Source organism: Teleopsis dalmanni, chromosome X (assembly GCF_002237135.1).
Source record: "Teleopsis dalmanni isolate 2A chromosome X, ASM223713v2, whole genome shotgun sequence".
Lineage (NCBI taxonomy): Eukaryota > Metazoa > Arthropoda > Insecta > Diptera > Diopsidae > Teleopsis > Teleopsis dalmanni.
Window position 1 is genome coordinate 33,574,845 of NC_051848.1, and position 14,667 is coordinate 33,589,511.

The window sequence follows — 14,667 nt, forward strand, 5'->3', positions numbered from 1 at the left end:
GTCAAAATCAAAAAGTCGATGTGACTTCTTCCAGAAATTGTCTCTTTAATAAATTACTATAAAAGACTATATAAGAGAGAGATATTAGTATTATTCATTTGTAAGTTACTCGTTTAATTTATTTCGTTAATAGTAATAAGTCGGCGTGACTTTTTCTAGAAATTGTGTCTTTTAAATTATTATAACACACTTAAGAAAAACACAAAAAAAAATATATGTATTATCCACGCAGGCAGTTCGCCCACGTAACTTACTTCCTCTGCAAAGTATAAAATCTGAACGAGATTTGTTAACGGAATTTTCTCGTTAATACTAATACCGCGACGTGACTTCTCATAGAACTTGTCTCGTTACTACTACTACTACTGCTATCCAATTCCCCCAGTGGTCATAGGGCCTTAATAATTCTTCTAAATTTGACCCGATTTGATGCTTCTCTGTAGATGTCGTTCCATGTATATCGTGCTTCAGCTAGCTCACTTTCAATCGTTCTTCTCCATGTTTTCACCGGCGCACCAGCTGTTCTGCTACCTTGCGGATTCTATGCCAACGTTTGCATTGCTAAAAATAAAACTTGTCTCTTTAAGATCATGTGAAAGACTTATAAGCATTGTTAATTTGTAAGTTGTTATTATCGCCCGAGCAGTTTATCGCTTTTAAGGAAACGTACTTCCTTTTGACAATAAAGCTATAATGTGACCTATGAAAGAAACTTGATCTACAATCAAGCACATTGCCGGATAGTTGTCTGCCGCATAGTTGCTCTCTTTCTGGAAAGAATTGCTTGATTTGCGACCGTTGCCATCAGCGTAACTTTGTCGTCAATACCGAGACGTCGAAATGACCGATTCTAGAACTTTCATTTTTTTTAAGTAACCATAAACGAATTATAGAGAAATTGGCATTTTCGAGCATTAAAATGCAAAATTTATTCTAGTTCTGTTAAAAAGAATAGGTGAAGTTTGAACTATACAGTAAAGATAACGAAAATTAAAGACGTCTTGCGTTATATTAAAGTCTCGAAATGTTTCTTAAGTATAAAATCTTGAAATGTGTTCATTTCAATATAATGCATCGCTGTATAAGTCGGCGACAACATTAACGATGTCTGAAATATACAAATTGCACTTAGAATTACCATCGCACCTGGCATATACTTTAGATCTGATCTTGTATAACTATTGTCTGTTTGTAAGTTTTAGAAGGATGCTCTGCACAAAGGGACTTGGTTAGAATCGTTAGAAGTATTCGTCAAAAGTGAGCTCTGTTTTAAAGATATCAATTCGTTGCTCTATAGGTAGAAAGTAAAAACAATCTTTATTTACCTCTATTATTATTATTATTATTAACCTGTTAAGTAAGGTTATGCTGGCAGACCAAAACGGCCACGCGTAGACCATTAAGGTCCATTGCGACTCCAGATCACAGTCTTAATTTTTTAGCAATAATGTGCATTGTTAAGGATACGCGCGTTATTATCGAATTTTATTAGGATTTCAATGGAATTCTCAGGTATGTGCTCCAGTCCGGCAACACTGACAGCCCCCAAGTATTTTTGTCGGGTTCTCGAGATAGCCGTACAGTTACAAACCAGATGCTCCAGGGTTTCCTTTGCTTTTCCTATATGAGGTTACTTAGAGTTAAAAATAAATTTCAATGTAAATGTGTTATATTATTTTGTTTTATATGTATATTAAAAAATTAAATTAAAAACATTGTAATAAATATATAATAATAAAAACATTTATTCTTTTTTTTACAGTTTTAAGTCAACACGCAACATTTATATACGATAGATAAATTATCATATAGCAGATTAAAGGTAAGTAAGAACATTTAATACTGTTTTTTTTTAATTTAAACAAAGTGTTTTTTTAATAAAATAAAAAATAAATTTAAGTGAGAAAAGAAAAAATTCTCAAATTAAACTATCAAAACAAAAAGATTTACAGTGTACTGTAGTCATATGAGATGTCATTGATCCTTCCATTCAGTATTCATGTCGTACTATTCGTTCTGGTTATTCAATGTGAATCGTTCTATTTTTACTGAATTAAGTGAAACTAAGCTTTGGTAAATTATCGCTGTAGTGTGTTTTTGAACCAAATGCTTAGTGTGCCTACTTATGGAAGTAGACTTGCAAAAAAGATGCATGATCCTTGTCAATATTCTGACAACTTCTGCATTCCATTTTACATTGAAGCGAACTCTGGTTGCATGTCTGCCAATCAAACGAAGCGCTGGAATATCAGCGGTTAGTTGATTTATGCTCTGCGTGCTTTGCGCAATAAGTGCTCCTGTGCGCCGAAGATAAAACCTCACATCTGTTCTGCAATCTGGCAGACTTCATCTACCACTTGTTGTTGGCCGATGGTGTAACGAAAGAATTTTTAATGATATAAATTATAGTTTATACTTGAGTTTATATAGAATTTTGAATCCTTATGCAATAATGATTTAATTATCTGCTTAGGTTATGGTCGAGTTAATAACTTAGGAAAACATCATTCAAATAAAAACTAACTCTTTAACACCGTACAATCATTACATCAGTATAAACTGATATGCTGAGGCCAAACTAAGAATTACATTTACTTTTCATTTAAAAGAACGCTTAAACTATTCAATAGCTGCTGTTATAATTAAGATACATTCCAGTCAAGTCATTTCTCAGTTCTTTAAACAGAGTATCAAATTCGTTTAACTGTGTACCAACCATTTCAATATTTTCACCTTATTTTAACAAATTCAGAGCCATCGCAAATAGACCGATAGGTCACAGTTTAGTGCCTGCACATATATACAAAATAGGAATCATCAAAAACGAGCTATGCTGCAAAAAGAGAGAACTGGTAATGAAGAATATTTTCACACATCTCTCATTTTGATATCCTTGATATCCAATATTAAGAAAAACAAAGACATGTAAAGAATAGACTTGGAGACTTGGAGTATAAACGATAACTGTTTTTTCTGTCACTATGCGTGACTGTTTATTAGCCAATTCCCGTTCGAAAGCGAGATAACAGTATGTTAACTCGAACATCTATAACTCGAATTTTCTATAACTCGAACTAGTTAGAGTGCAACAGGGTTTAGAGATCATAGAATTACATAGACTTACAAAAAAGTTCTTTAACTCGAGGTCTCCATAAGTTCTTTGCAAAATATTATGAAAGTTTCACTGTATATAGAGTCTGTTTTCTTTTTTGAAAAAATAACAGAATATCATAGACTTATTGGTATTGATTTGCATGAAAATCCCTAAATAGTACTAATAGAGTTTTATCTTTATCCATTGCGTATCAGTTCATCTGTGATAGAGTTGCCTGCTATTAGAGTAATGGTAGTCATTATAACGGCAGATGCGATATTCTGTCCACTCATCTCGTTTAAAAATTCAACTTAGGCTGTGAGAGTGTAAAACTTTAATTACTAATTGCCTATTAGTAAAGAATCCAATTTTAATATTGAATATGTCGATATTCACTAGTTTGTCATTATGTATCGGTTTATCTGCTCTATCTACAGTTATCATTACTAGTCACAATATCAGTAAATACTTTATTGTTCGTACTACTCTAGGTTAGTAATGGAACATAATATGGTTGGTGCTATTACGTATTAGATCAGCTCTACACCTATAGTTACTTGGTAGTCACTATATTGATACATATGTTTTACTACTCTAATTGAAAGATTTGGCTTTTCGATTTGATATATGCAAAGTGTAAAACTACTGATTTGCCTATCTATATTGATATATATCAATTTTCGACATATCTTTCTAGTAGTACATCAACGATGCATCTACGTTAGGTTACTATTTGTGCACTCAATTCAACTCTACTTTAGAGTGTGAGTCTGATATAAAGTATTATATGTGATGGTATTTTTCGATAAAATTTGTATGAAATATTTGGTTTACTAGGAGTACCTTAATTTTTTAGCTCACATATTACATTATCTAGAGCAGTGGTTCCCAACCGGTGGTCCGCAAGATAGTTGCAAATGATTTGTGAATAAAATTTAACAAATTTGGATACATAACTAGCTTGTAGTTTGTGTACTGAGACCTCACTTATTTGAAAAAAAGCACAAAAAATGTCCAAATAATTATATGCCTATATCGTAGTCTTTATAATGTACCTATACTATGAACTTATCCAATTCATTATACATTATACTAGAGTTGTATGAAGCATATTAAAATAATCATACCGTTTTTTATTCTTAAAGTGGTCCTTCGTCAAAAAAAAAAATGGTTTGGAACCACTGATCTAGAGATATGTTAAAAAACAATTTTAATATTTTAATATTTTAACCTGTGACAAGTCAATCAATATAACAATTTTAATTTTTAATTTTATTAATGTACATGGAAAATAAGTACGTCCAATGTGCCATTAAAAGAAAGTTTAATTTGTGTTTAAAGTATATACGGTTGTATATCCTCTCGTTTTTAATAGTTTAAAATAATAGTTTATAATTTATACAATTATTGAGTAATAAATTATCCAACACATTAATTTGTGTTTAATTTTGAAATGTTATTAACTTAACGTGTATGACATAAAAATTGTTAAAGACCATAACAAAAGTATCTCATAAATAATTAAAGTAGCACATTTAAGAATAACACAAACATTTTAATGATACGAAATAAAATGAATTTAACCTCTATTTTGTGTTGTTATTTTTGGATATGAATGAGTATCTTTTGATATAGCCGAGCCCGCACTTACCTTAATGTTCTTATAATGACAGTTCCACTTTAGATGAATGCCGGCATAAGCTCGAAATGTTAAATGGCACACATTCGCACACACCGCACTGGTCTGATCGTAAGTATCTACAGTATTCACATGCTAACATAGACGTGCTTTATGTTTATCTTGCCGGTTGCAGTAAACTCCAAAACATTTAAATAATTTATAAGAAAATTTCAAAATTGCTCAGGTGAGTTAGTGTGTTTTTTATTTTTTTTTCTTACTTGTTTCTTCCATTTTATATTATTTCTTTCATTTTTCATATGGATGGACTTCATACGAATGTGTTGGCCAACTGCCAATTTCCCTACACTGTTTCGTAACAAAATTACCATTATAAAAATTATTCTTCTTGGCAGGCATGGGTACGTACGTACATATATGAGTACGGATACCCTTACTGGCTTCCAGCAACGATAGACAATGTTGCTCATAATACTACAATTTAATCACGCCAATTGGTTTGAATCCTTTCACACACTTCCATGCACGAGGGTCGTACGATAATATTACGAATTTTACTTAAATATAATATATTGAAATCGTTAGTTTTCATACTTATGTAGTCGATACTACTTATCATTAACTAAATTGTTGAAAGTTGAAATTTTTAACTAAATTTAGTAATTACTTGTTCTTAGCCTCTTTTAAACATAATTTTTATTGCAATTTATATAATGTATATATATTACCAGACGGCGGAAATAGTTATCCTTGATTAATACCTATCTTTTGATCAAATTATATTAGGCCTTCTTACAGTATATATCCAAATCATAAGTTTATTACATTAGTCTCTCTATTGTTATTACATTATATACATTATGTTTACGTATTATCAGTTTGGCGATAATGGACCTGCTTAATATATATAAAAAACATAAGATCCTTGTATCCGTCGTTATTACATACAATTCCATTTGTCTACAATTCCATTGACAAAACAATAATAAATAAAGTCTAGATTTATAGTTTTATTAAGATAACGAACCTCTGTCGACAGTAAAATCAAGCAACCAAATATATTTTGTCAAACACCATTCTAACTTTCCTTAATCACTTTAAATTATGTATTGCGACTTATATCTCATGAAATGGTGGATATCATCTTCTCTCAGATTGATTAGAATATTTCTACTGTTATCTAAACTGTTTCCTTTGGAGACAAAGGAAACTTGACGAGTAAAGATGATAACGAATTAATTGGAAATACAATAAGTCAATTTCAACCATTACGACTACCAATAGAAGTATAATTAATCCATTATTCTCGTTATTATTTGGTTTGTGAAATGTGGTCAATTCACATTTTATTGTCAGTGGTATTTTACATATTTTTCTTAATGATGGCTGTTTTTAGTCACACCAAAGGACTTTGATCAACTTAACTAGTAATTATGTTGCTTATGATCGCACAGAGTTTCAATAAACATTATCTATTCGAATTTTATTTTCAACGGTGTAATATTTTTTTTTCATTCTCATCGAAAAGCATAACAAAAAATAAAAATAGAATAATTTTAACGGGAATATCACATTAGGAGTCATGGGATACAAATCGTTCATCACTCTTTTGTAGAGAAATATTATCTCTATTATTATTATCAGCAAGAATATGGGCGAAAGTGTAGTCCGTAAATGGGTAGTTTGCAACACTTTTTGGTTTGGCTTTAACACTTAATGCCCACAGTCTGTCTATATATGTAGCATATATATCGATATGCGATATGCGTAAAAACCTATATAATTGATGATATGTGCATATTTTTTTATTTTATATATATCATTATTATTGTTATTATGTGGTGGTTTTTGAACTGTGACCTAGACATTTATTATGCCCCATTTTTGAATTCAGTGTATTTCTTTCTCCATGTCCGAATTCTTCGGACATTTATTTTTCTAGGTATCTATATATTTCTTATGTATATGCAACAGCACCAGCAAGCTTTCAGTATGTGTTTTGCAGGTCTTATTATCTTACCTATAACATCCTAAAGTTTCATTATAGTGTTATATCACAATTCCTATTTTGACCTTGAAGCACACAACTCTTATACGGTTTTAGGTTGAATGTTCCTATAAATTATTTCCTAGCCTTAGTAGATACAACTTCCTCTATTTCTTTTATTCTTTTCGAGTGAGTGAGATTAAAACCTAAGCTGTCTCTTCATTTTCCTTCAAAGGTGTTTTTAGGTGGTGAGTTCCAAGCACTACGCATAACTTAATATATCCATGAGGAGGATTTTGCTGCACACATTAGTTCACTACGCACACATGATTGTAGCTATCCAGACGGAAGCATGTGAAGGCTGTGTGTCAAGTTGGAGAGAACACTGACTAAAGGCAATCAGAGATTTTACCTTATATGTTTACTCCCTTCCTACAGAAGGCAGGAAAAAAAAGGATTGAAAGCTCTTCCTAAGCCACAGAATGGTTCCGGGCCTATAAGCAGCGCATATACTTCTTTCCTGACAACTTTGTTTGCAATTTTATTGTCGGTAATTTCAGCACGATCTAGTACACATGGGTTATCTGTTTCTTTTCAGAGAAAAACTATAAAATATAAAAAAAATTATAGATAATTATTATAGAAAAATAAAAACAGTTATAATGATTGAAATAGTTATAATTGTAGGAATAGTTATAATTATAGAAATAGTTATAGTTATAGAAATAGTTACAATCCACTCACTGAGGATCCAACTTGATTGGTTATAAAAATTATTTAAAATTTTATGCCATTTACCATACGACCCTCGTTCGTATATGTGCAGTTAAGTATCCATAGATTAAAATTTACAGTGAGTAATCATGGAATGCAACATGGGCTGCGCCTACGTATATGCCTATACCGGATTGTACGACTTGTACTTGTTCGTTCATTCATTCATTCGCCCCGCGTCCGTCTGTCCATTCCTCTAACCGCGTGCATATGTCTAAATAGTAGACATTAAAGTTAATTTCAAATCGTTTTTAAATTAGCTTAATTCGTATTAAGTAAAGTCCGAAATGCTCCCACGTTGATGATAACAGCAATATAAAAGAACAACAGAGCAACTGAAGAACAGAGCAACAGTAACAACTACTTCAGCAACAGCAACAGCAACAGCAGCAGAAGCAACAGCAGCGGCAGCGTCGGCAACAAACACTACAGATTGAGGCTTAAACAGCAAACATTAAACATTTAAATGCTGAGTTGGTGGTAGGTTAAAAAAAAAAAAAAACGCAACACTGAAACATAAGTCTTTAAAAAATAAAAAAGAAAAAAAAAAGAAAAAAGAGTATGATCAACACTTCACTCTACTCTACTCGGCGCTGCTGCTCCACACTCCATTCCATACCATTTCACTTCAACACGTTGCGCACACCTCTGCTGCCAGCGAACACTTCACACAGCTAACATGCAGCATACAATGTCATGCCGTGTCATGCCATGTTATGTGCCACTTTATACGAATATCATACAAAATACAAAATGCCATTTACGCAGATGAGAAGGAATCAAAGAAAACACAAAAAAAAAAGCATCAAGAAGATTAAAAAACAAAAAAAAAAAAGAGCTTAAATACTTTTTAATGCTGTGAATACTTAAAAAAGGCACAATTTGAAACGCTAGAACGCCTCTTCACAACACTTTTTATTTCTTCTGTTATTGCTATTATTAAACCTCATCTGTTTCTCTTTCTCTTCTTCTTCTTCTTCTTCTTGTTCTCTCCTCGTTGTTATTGCTGTTGTTGTCGTTGGTGATGTTCTTCTTATTGGTGCTGTTGTTGTTGTTAATGTATTAAAGTCGATTGACTGCCGGTGCGGTGCGCATGCGTAAATACAATACGAAATGCATAGCTTAATTGCTACAACAATAAAAAACAACAACAGCAATAACAACAATGACTTATAATCGCAATTACACGAAGGCGGCTCAGGATAAGTATTCAATCCGTGATTATTTAGTGCAAATAATGTTGATTAAATGTTATTTGTGTTATGCGCACTGACACGTAATGCGAATCATAAATTTGTACTCCTTGTGGTCTTATGGTCCTGAAAATGAAGCTATAAAATATACCACTCACACACCACACCATACCACACCATTCACATTCCCATTCCCATTCCCATTACCATTCATATGTAGGAATTCTCATTTGGCATGAGTTCCTTCATCTCATATAACATCGAAAATGTTATAATTTTGCACTGCTATAAAATAAAATAATATGTAGTATGTATGTCCAGTACCTTTAGGCGGATATCTGCGGTGTTAAAGACAAACTGTCGGAAAATGTTAATTATAGACACGAATATCTTAATTAAGAGTTAAAATATTCTGAAATTGGTGGTACTCGACACGTCGTCGACAATGTGTATCTTTTTTTGTACCAGGTAAAATGAATTTGTATTCACTTTAGTATAAAGTAGATATGAGCGTAGATACTCTTTGATTTAAAAATTATAGATCCATTCTCAATCATTCAATAGATATTTGAATATACAGTCAAATTTTCATAACGCGATTTGCCATTTAGCAAAGAAAAAGTTCGACTTATGGAAACTTCTAGGTAAAGATCTTTTTTGATTGTATGTAATTTGCTGACTAAACCCTGTTGCATTCTATTTAGATTCAGTTATAAAGGTTCGAGTTATGGAAGTTTGACTGTATAGTAAGGTATATATTTTTTTACATGGGTTGTACTGGCTATCCAAAGGGATCCACTTAAACCTATTGACCAATTGTGTTTTTTTATCTTAATAATTCTAATAGTTAATGGTGGAGCAATAAAATTACACTCAGCTTTAAATTGCTATAACTTGCAAACTGGTGGCAACACTGTATCCACATAATTTATATCTCCTTTTCTGCGAAGCCTTTTAAATATAAAAGAGTGATAGCGCTATACTTAAATAGGAAACCTCATGCCATAGAATTTATATCTCATTTTTCTTGATACTATGTAAATGTAATAGAGTGATAGTACTATACTTGAAGAGAAAATCTTGATTGCGCTCGAATGGTAAAGCCATAAAACAATCCAAACTAAATAAAACTTTTATATTTCGCGACGTTGCATCATGATACATTGGCAGATAAGTCTGTAGGGTGACCAATAAAACACTAACGCTTTGTTAAGCTGGCGAATACTGTGAGTGCGGAAGCAATTCGAAGTGTAAATCGTGTTATGTGGTTAGAGTAGCTAACGACTTCTGACATACCGCATTGATTTGTTGAAAAATTTGACTTGTTTCTTTTCTATATAGAGCTGTTGTTTTGCGATTTCCCCTCTTTAACTATTCCAGTTGTATCATGTTGCGAAATGTTTTCGTCACAATTTCGAATATGATATTGAAGGTGTTCGTTAGGCGACCTATCCTAACTCTCTTCCTAATAGCACCAAATTCATTTGTCAGTTTGTGTTAATACTCAGAAACATGGAATATAAACTGTTTGTATTGATTTTAATTCCCAAGAATTGAATTACTGAAGATATCACTTCTCTGATATTGATTTGAAAGGAAAATATTTGAATTTTAATTAATCACTTATATCTTAACTTTACTTGTTTATGGTAACGACCACCTTCGAAATATGATAGACACACATAACGCTAAGGCCTGTAGATTTTATGAAATACGTAGTAAAATGAGGCAAATCCTATTTACTTGTGACCTGTTCTTATTAGAAAATAGATCTAATACAACCAGCTGAATTTCGTTAATTTAAATAAAATATTGAGACTTTTAAATCAAGTTTTAAAGTATATATTTAAACTTAAATATTTTAATGTTTATACACACATTTCGGTTTTTCATTGTTTGCTCTAATAATTATATATACCAACCCATTATCACCTTTAGTTTTAGTTGCTAAGTGAAGTCCCTTCTTTGTTGACAAAAAAAAAACCCCAGCTTCTTATTATTATTATTACAATTTTGACGTGAAATCGCCGAAAAGTCGGTACTACGGTCAGAAGAGTCCTATTATACCAATTTCACTATTGATTACACAGATCCCTTTAAAGCTTTGTGAATAAAGTCTTAAATTAAATTTAGAGAAGAGCTTTTAATCTGTTCTGGTGACAGAAATTCTTTATGAAACATGTTTCTTCTGTGCGTTATTAAAGCTGGACAGTCTCAACCCCAGCTTTTTAGTCTGATGATTGTTTAGAATCTTATGCTTTTATCGGCATATAAACTGTAGAACAAAAAGAATCAATTTATTAGTATGGTTTTTAACTGGTATTCCCTGACAATATTGGTATACCTATCTCGATTATTTATTTGCAGAAATATAATATAATAATATTATATCTTTCTATAATAGCATAATATTTACATATATATCTTGACAATTATGCACTTTTCAATTAGTATCTTAATTGTGGAACCAAAATTTTGAAAATTAATGCTCTGGTTCAACTGGTTCTTGAGATTTCAATTGCAGTTATATTATCGAAAATTTTTCATTGATCAGTTCAGCAATTCTAGAATATTTAAAAGTTTGAAAGAATATTTCTTTTTCTGAGAAATGTATGGATCGTCAGTTGTAGACAAACACTTCTAATTGAATTGGTTCTTGCATAGGTATTTCCAGTTATATTATTAGGAATGTTAGCGTCTTTAGTAATCAGTTTTAAAACATTATGAAATTTAACATGTCCTAGAAGTTCAAAAGTTCAAAAAAGAAAAAATGTTTTTTAGGTAAATAAGTTTATGGCGATGTGTTGATATATGTAATCGTATATATAGACAGTCGCTCTTTTTAAATTCATGGAGAGGTTAAAACGACCGTTTTAATGGTTGTTGTTTGTACTAAAAAAGTAATAAAAATTTATTTGACTAAATCTAATTGAAAGCAGTATTCTGGCGTAGTAAAATTATTAAAAATAATTAATTTTTTATTGTTGTTTACTAATAGATCTACTGAGCTTCTCAACAATAATTGCACTTTTCACTCATAACTTTTTGTGCCTTGGATTCTCAATGCTAATATATTTAGACAATAATTACATTTTTTTTTTTTTCATAACTTCTTGTGTTGTGAATTTCCATGGCTTATATTATATATATTTGAATTTTCTTCCACTGCGATTTTATAGATTCAAAATCGACAGACATTGTGTTAAAGTGAGTGTCATCGAAGCGTCAAACTACTTACAGCTTAATTATAGTAACAAAACGAAATACACATCACCTGGTACGATCGGTGTTTTCGTAGTGTTTTACAAATTATATGTTTTATTAACATATTCTTGCACCTTTTCCCCCGGGTTCAACATACAAAGTGCATTACAATTACCTCATGTTCTGTTCTAATTGCAACAAACATTAACATACATACACAGGGCGCTACCCTTTTTCTTGTGCGCTACCCTCGTAATTAAGTAACTTTGGAAAATTTAAATTAAAAATTCAGTAAAATTGTAATTATCAATTAAGCCTACATTAAAAATGTAATAAAAAGAGTATAAAACACAGAAAAATATTAATTCTTGCTCAATTTGGCACCGCGGCTATGGCTGATACTTAACCGAGCCGAGTTGTGGCGATCGGTCTGGCCTAGCCTGGTCCGGTCCGGTCCGGCCCGGCTTGAACAGAATAAACCGCGGTATGGCGGCAGCAGTATAATAAATAAATGAGAACAAAAAGATAAAACATTAATTATTATTAATTGCTTTTTTGTTTCGGTTTGTGAATTGTACTTTGGTATCTTTATATCGTTTGTGGTTTTTCTGTCTGTCTGTTTGTCTGTCTGTTTGACTGTCTATCTGTTTATCTGCCTGTCGGTTTATACGTACGTCCAACGAATCATAGCCATTCAATCGTTTCCTTGTCTGACGCCGTCTATCTGTTTGACTTAATAGCTATATGTGTAGCTGCATCTGTACTCATTTGTTTGTTTGTGGCTTTTTTAACGTTATCCAGCCGTGCAGCCCGGCATGTACCGGCCGCTCTAAAAGTGTAGACAACAATCCTTAATTTCTTTCATTTTTTTTTTTTTTTTTGGTTTTTTTTTCGGTTTTATGTTTTTAATATTTTTGGGGATATTTTTTTAAAAGTTTTTTCTACTCAATTTGGTTCTTGGTTTTTTGCATTTTTAACATAATTTTTGAATTTTTGATGTCTGTTGTAGTTGTTGTTGGTTTATTACTTGCAGTCAGTCAAAGCTTGCCTGACATTATGCGAATAAAAACAAAAACAATATAAAATTTTTAATTTGTAATATCTTTCCTCTTGAAATTTGTCTCATCTTTTTTTGTGATATACATATTTATATTGTATATAGATTTAATATCTGTACACAATATTACACAGCGACGACTTAAGCTTAAAGGCTGCAGATACAGAAGACGTTACTTGACTTGACGCCTCACACAGCAGTTGCCAGTTGCATTAAATATTTTGTGTAAGAACTTCAGAATATTGTAGCTCCTCATGTTTTTATTAGTGTTGTTGTTGTTGTTGCTGCTGTTATGATTGTTGCTGTTGTTGTGATTGTACGTGTAATTTTGTGTTGTCGATTTAAGCTCCCGCTGCTGCTGTCTGTTGCTGATGCCAATGCTGATGCTGATGCTGATGCTGCTGCTGTTGCTGCTGCTGTTGCTGTTGCTGTTGCTGGTGTCCGTTCTACTGTGAGTCCGTCTGTGACTGTGTGACTTTATATGTCCACATGTCCAGTATTAAACGACAGTTGTTGAAATTAAATGCTCACATGTGGGATTAAAAAAAAAAACAAAAAATATTTCAAAAAAAATTTATATTCTCTCCTCTTCAAGTATAGAAAATCAAATTTAAGTCATTTTAACTCAATATACAATAACTTTTTATTTATTTTATTTTTTTAAATTTATGAAAAGGTTCTTATCGATTATGCTACTCTATTCCTTCAATGCAATCCCAACACCTTAACAACATACTACACAAATTCGAGTTTACTATGGAATTTTGAATCACTTGACACAAATTGACACTGTCTCCTGTCCTGTCCATACGTCTAACCATTCATTTGTACGTGCTGCAAGTGTAGCATAAGTATGCTACATTTCAGTTGAATTCTGTCTATTGCATTTAAGTTGATTTTAGGAATTTTTTCATTCTACGTATTTCATAAATTTTTATTTAATTTAATTTAATTTGATTTATTTATTTATTTATTTAGTCTTCGCTCCTTTCTTCTAAGTGTTTGTATATTTACTTTTCATATACAATATACAAGATACATACATTTTCTTATACAATAATTTTCGTAAACGCTGCAATTGACATTGAAAATGAGAAGAGATACTCGGTGTAAGATTTGAAATAATATTCCTTTCTCATACCCCCGCTTAGCACCTATCACAAACTGACACCAAACAAACAGATTTCACTTCGGTATTATATTTTATTGATAGCAAAATCACAGTCTGACATTCTAACAAACGATTATCTTACATTTCATAAAATTTGTTCTGCTTGTAGAGCTGTCAGAGTCTGAAAATTTAGCAAACCCGAATATCATTTACTACACTGCCTGCCTGCCCATATTCACTCGTCGCACCGAGGCGGTTTGTCCAACTGGGATGGGATGGGAACGATTTATTTATTGCCGCAATAAGAAAATATTTTAACATAAATTAATTACCATAATGTGGCTTAAATTCGAAATTTTTATAAACTTTTATAGATTTTTTACGACTACATTTGTGTCTTTATGTGTAGTTTTCTGCATGGGGTAAAGTATCTAAATTAATGCTTCGCGTAAAGAGTAAAAACTTCGGACGCCATAAAATTGATTATCAAATTCTATTTTATTTATTTATTTTATTTTTTTTTATTTTTTCATATATTGATTTTAAGCTAACGATAATTATTCCATACAAAAAATATTAAATTGATTTATTTATGAAGCCTAAATGGA

At 31.6% G+C, this 14,667-nt stretch overlaps 1 long non-coding RNA gene across 3 annotated transcripts in view; it reads left to right on the top strand.

Annotated features, from left to right (window-relative positions):
* The window catches only part of LOC119662018, a 109,784-nt gene that overhangs the window by 25,310 nt on the left and 69,807 nt on the right, over nt 1-14,667 (top strand). For all 3 annotated transcript variants that reach the window (XR_005250658.1, XR_005250657.1, XR_005250659.1), the window contains exon 2: nt 1,763-1,822. This is a non-coding gene — a long non-coding RNA (uncharacterized LOC119662018). The remainder of the gene's footprint in view (nt 1-1,762; nt 1,823-14,667) is intronic.